The following is a 9,844-nucleotide window of genomic DNA, read 5'->3' on the forward strand; positions in this document are numbered from 1 at the left end:
TCTCGTCCTTGGAGGAGAACGCATGGAACGTGCGGACTGAGTAGTTAACCGCGAGGTGGAGGCCCACCTGGGGAAGCTCATGGGTTACCAGGAGTGGGAACCATTCTCATGAGGATACATCAGACGGAACAGCCCACGGAGGGGGTGTTACAGACGTCCGGTAGCACTAGGTCCGGTTAGAGCTATCTGTGATAGCTCACATGGTATCCCGGCCTAAGGGGGAAGGCTGCTCTGCCCAGCCAGCCCCCAGGGGGTGCTTGTTTGGTGATGGATGGAATGCCTATTCTTAACCAGTGTCTGGGTAAGAAGGGAGGCTGGTGAGGTACCAGTTTCTTAGCGATGTGTTCGGGTAAGAAGAAAAGGTAAATAGCACACTGACCCAACCTGTTAGAGGGTGGAAAGGTGCTTTCGCAGGCATACGCCCCCCCGGATGCCAGTCCTACATGTCGCCACGCAGGACGTGGGCTGACACCGGGTTTACGCGAAGGTTGTTAACCCTTGCGAAGGTGTTTGGGCATAGCCCAACCCGCAGCTCTACAGATGTCTGCTAGAGAGGCGCTTCTGCCAGTGTCCAGGAGGTGGCTAAACTCCGTGTGGAGTGAGCCCTCACTGCCAATGGGCATGGGAGATTCTGAGATCGGAATGCCGTCGTAACGGCGTCCACGACCCAGTGCGCCAGCCTCTGTTTGGAGACAGCCTTCCCCTTCTGCTGTCCTCCAACAGACACGGAGCTGGTCAGAGCTTCAGAGCTCTGCGTGCGGTCCAGTACGTACTGGACACAACACTAATCGGGTTGGGTCTTCCTCCCCTATGGGGAGCGCCTGCAAGTTCACCACTTGGCCCCGGAGGGAGTAGTGGGAACTTCTTGGGCACGCATCCGGGCCTGGGTCTCAAGATAACGTGAGAGTTTCCAGGGCCGAGTTTAAGGCAATCCAGGGACACGGAGGATGCTCGGTGGTCCCCTACCCTCTTGAAGGAAGTGAGCGCCGTCAGGAGGGCCGTCTTACTCTATGAGGAAGATCGGAACCTCCGAGGAGCTCTTTGGGGGGCCCTGAGGCTCCCCAGGACCACTTAGGGTCCCAAGAGGGTATGGAGCGGAGATGAGGCGGATTCCGCCCTCTCGCTGCTCAGGAACCTGGTGACCAGGTCGTGTTGCCCTAGAAACTTTCCACCGACTGAGTCGTGATGAGTGGCAATAGCGACTACATACACTTTCAGTGTGGAAGGGAGATGTTAGTCTCCAGTCTCGTGAGGAGGGGAACACAATCCTGATCAAGCACCTCAGTGGGTCTTTCTCGTTGAGAAAGACACCAGGACGAGAAGAGGCACCGTCTAGAGGCGTGTAACCGCCTAGTAGATGGGGCCCTAGCCTGGGTGATGGTCTCAGCCGTATAGGGGGAGTAGCCATCTTAGGATCTTCTCGTCCCGTCTAGAGACCAGACATGGGTGTTCCAGAGGTCTGATCTGGGATGCCAGAACGTGTCCTTCCCCTGAGAGAGCAGGTCCTCTGTCAGGGGAATGGTTCAGGGGGAGTCGCTGTCCAGAGCATCGGCTCTGAGGCCAAGTGCGGTTAGACCGGTGTGGTGTAACCAATAACACTTGGTGCTCCTGCTCCCTGACCTTGCACAGAGTCTGTACAAGAAGGCTCCTGGGGGGGGGGAAGGTGTGCTTCGGCCCATCCCGCGGCCAGCTGTGCGCAAGGATATCCGTGCCGAGGGCAGGGACTATCAAGCGGGCAAATGGTGGTGTTACGGGAGGTGAACAGGTTTTACCTGGGCCTACCCGAACAGCCTCCAAATGAGCTGGACTGCACGGGGGTGGAGTCGCCACTCTCCACGAGGCATAAACTGGCGAGAAAGCACGTCGGCTGTCTAGTTCAGTTTGCCCGGGGTGTGTGGCCTGCAGGGAACGAGTCACCTGTTGACTCCACCGGAGGAGGCGTCGAGCAAGTTGTGTTTAGCTGCTGTGTGCGAACGCCACCCTGACGATCTGTATTCGCTACAGCTATAGTGCTGTCCTCGGAACAGCACGTGCATGTCTCGCACGAGAGGCCGTAGCCTGCTCAGTGCAAGTAGCATAGCCCACAACTCTTGGCAATTGATATGCCAGCGCAGGCGGGGGTTCGTCCAACACCCCACCTGCGTGCCCGTTGCACACTACACCGCACCCCTGCAGGGAGACTTCAGTCGTCACCACGACCTGCCTCATAACCTGCTCAGAGGGACCTGAGTCCGTCGAAAAAGTCATAAAGACTAGGGGTTATGGTGCGTCGGCAGCAGGGCGGCATCACCATGCGCCTGCTGCCGGTGTGCCACGCTCTCCTCGGAACTCGACTCTGAAACCAGTGTTGGAGCGGTGTCATGTGCATCAACTCGAGGGGTATTAACCCGCGAGGACGCCATGTGTCCCAGGAGCCTCTGAATTGTTTCAGGGGGACCGCTGTCTGCCTAAATTGTTCATTTCAGACAGTTCAACACTGGTTGGGCACAACTGCGGACAGCTGTGCCGACATGGTGACAGAGCTGAGTTCCATACCGAGGAAGAGGATGCTCTGCACTGGGGAGAGCTTGCCCCTCTCTTGGTTGACCTGGAGTCCCAATCGACCTAGGTGCCGGAGCACCAGGTCCCTTTGTGTACATAACAGATCTCGCGAGTGTGCCAAGATAGGCCAGTCGCTGAGATAGTTTAGTACCCGCTCGCCTTCCTCCTCTCAGGGAGAAAGGGCGGTCAGGGACAGACCGAAAGGGAGGACTCTGTACTGATATGCCCGCCTCTCGCACGCGAACCGTGGGAACGGCCGGTGTCGAGGAGGATCGAGACATGAAAGTAAGCGTCCTTCAGGTCGATTGCCACGAACCAATCCTGACACCTCATAGATGTCAGGACGCGCCTCTGTGTGAGCACCCTGAATGGCAGCTTGTGAAGGTGCTCTGTTCAGGGTACGCAGCCTTTGGGGGCAACCCGCCGTCTTTCTTGGGAATGATGAAGTGCGGGTGGTGACCCACTGAACATCTTGGTTTTGAGGGACGAACTCGATGCCTGTTTTGCCAGAAGGGTGGTGACCTCTACCCGAAGTACGGAGGCGTCCCTGCCTCTGACAGAGGGAGAGATGATGCCCCGAAACTTGGGTGAGTCTCTGGCGAACTGGATCGAGTAACCAAGACGGACCGCCCTCATTAGCCAGCAAGACAGTGTGGGCAGCTCTCGAGCTCCCAGGGACTGTGACAGGGTGACCAAGGGGACGGTCTGCTTCATCATTCCCACGGGGGGTGGTTCGTCGGCTGGCGGAGCTAACCATGTCGCGGGGAGTCCCCGGAGGGAAGGTTTTTGCTCCGCCTGCTTACCTGCCTGGCGGGACAACGGCACGCACTGTCGGTTTGAGAGTGGTGACGGCTGTCGTATGTGTACGACCTCACGCCTCGCCAGGGTGTGAGGTCGGTTCGCCGAGCACAGTCCAGTGGAGTGTGCGATCGGCTGCAAGTAAACCCGGGGAGAACAGAAAACTCAGTGAGTAAGTGGGCGCCAAGCCCTAACAAGGGCCCGGCTTTGGTGACGAGGCAGGAGTCGTCCCGTACCGACCGATCAGAGCCGTGGCTGTGAAGGTTCGGGCCCGATGTTGTTCTCCCTGGGGTCTTCCCGTCAGTGTCCCTTCTCGCGAGGAGGTTGCTGACGGGGTGGAGGTTTCCCCCTCGACCTCTGCTTCCGGGGTGCCGCCTGTGGGGGCACAGGAACCGGAGCCGATGTCGAAAGGGTCCTGGGTTGCAGGGAAGCAGACGTCACGTGAGATCTCGGAGGCCTGTAGGCGGCCGAGTCGCGGCGTGAAAAAAATGTGGTTAATTGCCACTGTCTGCTTCGCCGTCAAAAAACTGCTGAGCGCAGTCCTCGACGGTGTTACCAACAACCCACCCTGCGAGATGAGTGCATCAAGAAAGCGGACTTCCTTGCTGTCACTCTTCTGCACAAGGTATAGCCGGGGGTGTCTCTCCTGGACCACTACCGTGGACATCGTCCGACCCAGGGCCCGTGCCGCCGCCTTAGTCGCCCGTAGAGCGCTGTCAGCGGTGGCACGGAGATCCTGCATTATACCCGGGTCGGCCTTACCCTCGTGGAGCCCTCTCAACGCCCTGGCCTGGCGGACCTGCAGGATGGCCAAGGCATAGAGAGAGGAGGCAGCCTGGCCCATAACATCGCAAGCCTTCGACACCAGTGATGCCGAAGTCTTACGTGCTTTGGACGGTAGGAGTGGTCGATCCCCCCCCAGGTGGTAGCCGTCCGCGGCACAGGTGCACCGCAGGCGGACGTTCCACCCGGGGGATCTCGACGCAGTCCTTGGCTGCCTCACCATCGAGGGAAGTAAGGGAGCCGGAGCTGGTTTCACTGGAACGGTCCGTGAGTGGAGCGTTCCAAGTTTTACACAGCTCCTCATGCACCTCCGGGAAAAACATGGCACCCGGGGTGGGCGCGGTTTGCACCGCGCACCGACCTCGGGAACCACGTATCCCCGGGTTAGCACGGATGACATCACTTCTGCTTCCTCCTGAACTCGACCGCTGGGGGTGGAGTTTGGATTCGGCAGAGTCGGATGCCAGTCTCCCTCCGATGCTGCGAGCGACATCTCATCTACGTCACACATCGTTTCCGAGTGTGTGCGTGAGGATCCGGACGGTATGCCACCGCCGGTTGGGGAACGTTCAGAAGAGCGAATCGGGGTGCGATCGGCCCGTGAGCACTTGGCTGGCGGGTTTACGTTCGCAGAGTTCCCCGTATCACTAACGCTGCTAACGTGGGTGGTCATCGGGGCCGTAGCCACAGATGTCACAGCCCGGGTAGCAGACGAAATGGTGGCTGGTTCCCGTAGGAAGACAGCCACCCGTGACCGCAACTTCTGAATGACAATCTGCCCGCAGTGCAGGCAGATGTGTCAACGAACGCTGCTTCAGTGTGCTGGACGCCCAGACACCTAATGCAGCGATCGTGTCCATCCCCCTCCTCGATGAGGGTGCCGCACCCAAGAGAACAGCGGGACATGCCGCGCTGGAGAATGCTCAGTCAGTCCTGAAAAGGACTTTTAGAAAAAATCTCTAACACCTCCGGAACCGCCGAGACGCCCAGGGGAAGGTCGCTGCAGGAAGGGACGATCCGCTGTAACACGTCGTAGCACCAGCGTGTAGTTGTAGAGGATTGAATCCTGAGTTGTACTCATGAGCGATGGCTCTGAAGAACAAAAGGTAAGTGAATGCTGCACGCCGGCCTCCTTTTATACCGGATTTCCGGGGGCGGAGCCCGGCATGCAAATTGCATTCGCCAAATTTCATTGGCCTTTTCTATAGTAGTCAGAGTTGATTGGTTCTCAAGGGCGAACCCCATCTGTCGTTCTCGACACAACGTCGAGAGACCGACAGAAAGGGAACTGTGTTATCATAACCATGGTAAAAAAACTAAAACAATAAATTAAACGTAAAATTCTCACCCAAACCCTTTAAACACAATCATACACCACACAATACTCGGAAAAACTATTGAAACACGAAAGTGATACCACAAAACTCTTTAAACAGCCACGATAACAAAAATACTCAAACAAAGCTTCAAATCTGGTTGTGATGCCACAAAATACTCTGAAAAACTATTTAAACAAAAAAGTGATACCACAAAACTCTTTAAACAGCCACGATAACAAAAATACTCAAACAAAACCTTCAAATCTGGTTGTGATGCCACAAAATACTCGGAAAAACTATTGAAACACAAAAGTGATAACACAAAAATCTTTAAACAGCCACGATAACAAAATACTCAAACAAAACCTTAAAAACTGGTTGTGATGCCACAAAATACACGCAAAAACTATTTAAACACAAAAGTGATACCACAAAACTCTTTAAACAGCCACGATAACAAAATAATCAAACAAAACCTTCAAATCTGGTTGTGATGCCACAAAATACTCGCAAAAACTATTTAAACACAAAAGTGATAACACAAAACTCTTTAAACAGCCACGATAACAAAAATACTCAAACAAAGCTTCAAATCTGGTTGTGATGCCACAAAATACTCTGAAAAACTATTTAAACACAAAAGTGATACCACAAAACTCTTTGAACAGCCACGATAACAAAATAATCAAACAAAACCTTCAAATCTGGTTGTGATGCCACAAAATACTCGCAAAAACTATTTAAACACAAAAGTGATAACACAAAACTCTTTAAACAGCCACGATAACAAAATAATCAAACAAAACCTTCAAATCTGGTTGTGATGCCACAAAATACTCGGAAAAACTATTTAAACACAAAAGTAATACCACAAAACTCTTTAAACACCCACGATAACAAAAATACTCAAACAAAGCCTTCAAATCTGGTTGTGATGCCACAAAATACTCAGAAAAACTATTGAAACACAAAAGTGATACCACAAAACTCTTTAAACAGGCACAATAACAAAAATACTCAAACAAAGCTTCAAATCTGGTTGTGATGCCACAAAATACTCTGAAAAACTATTTAAACAAAAAAGTGATACCACAAAACTCTTTAAACAGCCACGATAACAAAAATAATCAAACAAAACCTTCAAATCTGGTTGTGATGCCACAAAATACTCGGAAAAACTATTGAAACACAAAAGTGATAACACAAAACTCTTTAAACACCCACGATAACAAAAATACTCAAACGAAACCTTCAAACCTTTTAACACAGCTGTGATAAAAAAATATGCAAACAAAACATTGAACGCAACCGCGAAACAAAATAATCCTCAAACTAAATTTTTAAACACAGCCGCGATTAAAAAAATTCTCGAAAAAACTGTGTTATCATAACCATGGTAAAAAAACTAAAACAATAAATTAAACGTAAAATTCTCACCCAAACCCTTTAAACACAATCATACACCACACAATACTCGGAAAAACTATTGAAACACAAAAGTGATACCACAAAACTCTTTAAACAGCCACGATAACAAAAATACTCAAACGAATACTTCATACCTAGTTGTGATGCCACAAAATACTCGCAAAAACTATTTAAGCACAAAAGTGATACCACAAAAATCTTTAAACAGCCACGATAACAAAATACTCAAACAAAACCTTAAAAACTGGTTGTGATGCCACAAAATACACGCAAAAACTATTTAAACACAAAAGTGATACCACAAAACTCTTTAAACAGCCACGATTACAAAAATACTCAAACAAAACCTTCAAATCTGGTTGTGATGCCACAAAATACTTGCAAAAACTATTTAAACACAAAAGTGATAACACAAAACTCTTTAAACAGCCACGATAACAAAATAATCAAACAAAGCCTTCAAATCTGGTTGTGATGCCACAAAATACTCTGAAAAACTATTGAAACACAAAAGTGATACCACAAAACTCTTTAAACAGCCACGATGACAAAAATACTCAAACAAAACCTACAAATCTGGTTGTGATGCCACAAAATACTCGCAAAAACTATTTAAACACAAAAGTGATAACACAAAACTCTTTAAACAGCCGCGATAACAAAATAATCAAACAAAACCTTCAAATCTGGTTGTGATGCCACAAAATACTCGGAAAAACTATTTAAACGCAAAAGTAATACCACAAAACTCTTTAAACACCCACGATAACAAAAATACTCAAACAAAGCTTCAAATCTGGTTGTGATGCCACAAAATACTCTGAAAAACTATTTAAACACAAAAGTGATACCACAAAACTCTTTGAATAGCCACGATAACAAAATAATCAAACAAAACCTTCAAATCTGGTTGTGATGCCACAAAATACTCGCAAAAACTATTTAAACACAAAAGTGATAACACAAAACTCTTTAAACAGCCACGATAACAAAATAATCAAACAAAACCTTCAAATCTGGTTGTGATGCCACAAAATACTCAGAAAAACTATTGAAACACAAAAGTGATACCACAAAACTCTTTAAACAGCCACGATAACAAAATAATCAAACAAAACCTTCAAATCTGGTTGTGATGCCACAAAATACTCGGAAAAACTATTTAAACGCAAAAGTAATACCACAAAACTCTTTAAACACCCACGATAACAAAAATACTCAAACAAAGCTTCAAATCTGGTTGTGATGCCACAAAATACTCAGAAAAACTATTTAAACACAAAAGTGATACCACAAAACTCTTTGAACAGCCACGATAACAAAATAATCAAACAAAACCTTCAAATCTGGTTGTGATGCCACAAAATACTCTGAAAAACTATTGAAACACAAAAGTGATAACACAAAACTCTTTAAACAGCCACGATAACAAAATAATCAAACAAAACCTTCAAATCTGGTTGTGATGCCACAAAATACTCAGAAAAACTATTGAAACACAAAAGTGATACCACAAAACTCTTTAAACAGCCACGATAACAAAATAATCAAACAAAACCTTCAAATCTGGTTGTGATGCCACAAAATACTCAGAAAAACTATTGAAACACAAAAGTGATACCACAAAACTCTTTAAACAGCCACGATGACAAAAATACTCAAACAAAACCTACAAATCTGGTTGTGATGCCACAAAATACTCGCAAAAACTATTTAAACACAAAAGTGATAACACAAAACTCTTTAAACAGCCGCGATAACAAAATAATCAAACAAAACCTTCAAATCTGGTTGTGATGCCACAAAATACTCGGAAAAACTATTTAAACGCAAAAGTAATACCACAAAACTCTTTAAACACCCACGATAACAAAAATACTCAAACAAAGCTTCAAATCTGGTTGTGATGCCACAAAATACTCTGAAAAACTATTTAAACACAAAAGTGATACCACAAAACTCTTTGAATAGCCACGATAACAAAATAATCAAACAAAACCTTCAAATCTGGTTGTGATGCCACAAAATACTCGCAAAAACTATTTAAACACAAAAGTGATAACACAAAACTCTTTAAACAGCCACGATAACAAAATAATCAAACAAAACCTTCAAATCTGGTTGTGATGCCACAAAATACTCAGAAAAACTATTGAAACACAAAAGTGATACCACAAAACTCTTTAAACAGCCACGATAACAAAATAATCAAACAAAACCTTCAAATCTGGTTGTGATGCCACAAAATACTCGCAAAAACTATTTAAACACAAAAGTAATACCACAAAACTCTTTAAACAGCCACGATAACAAAATAATCAAACAAAACCTTCAAATCTGGTTGTGATGCCACAAAATACTCGGAAAAACTATTTAAACGCAAAAGTAATACCACAAAACTCTTTAAACACCCACGATAACAAAAATACTCAAACAAAGCTTCAAATCTGGTTGTGATGCCACAAAATACTCTGAAAAACTATTTAAACAAAAAAGTGATACCACAAAACTCTTTAAACAGCCACGATAACAAAATAATCAAACAAAACCTTCAAATCTGGTTGTGATGCCACAAAATACTCGGAAAAACTATTTAAACGCAAAAGTAATACCACAAAACTCTTTAAACACCCACGATAACAAAAATACTCAAACAAAGCTTCAAATCTGGTTGTGATGCCACAAAATACTCAGAAAAACTATTTAAACACAAAAGTGATACCACAAAACTCTTTGAACAGCCACGATAACAAAATAATCAAACAAAACCTTCAAATCTGGTTGTGATGCCACAAAATACTCTGAAAAACTATTGAAACACAAATGTGATAACACAAAACTCTTTAAACAGCCACGATAACAAAATAATCAAACAAAACCTTCAAATCTGGTTGTGATGCCACAAAATACTCAGAAAAACTATTGAAACACAAAAGTGATACCACAAAACTCTTTAAACAGCCACGATAACAAAA

Source organism: Triplophysa dalaica, chromosome 9 (genome assembly GCF_015846415.1).
Source record: "Triplophysa dalaica isolate WHDGS20190420 chromosome 9, ASM1584641v1, whole genome shotgun sequence".
NCBI classification, from domain to species: domain Eukaryota; kingdom Metazoa; phylum Chordata; class Actinopteri; order Cypriniformes; family Nemacheilidae; genus Triplophysa; species Triplophysa dalaica.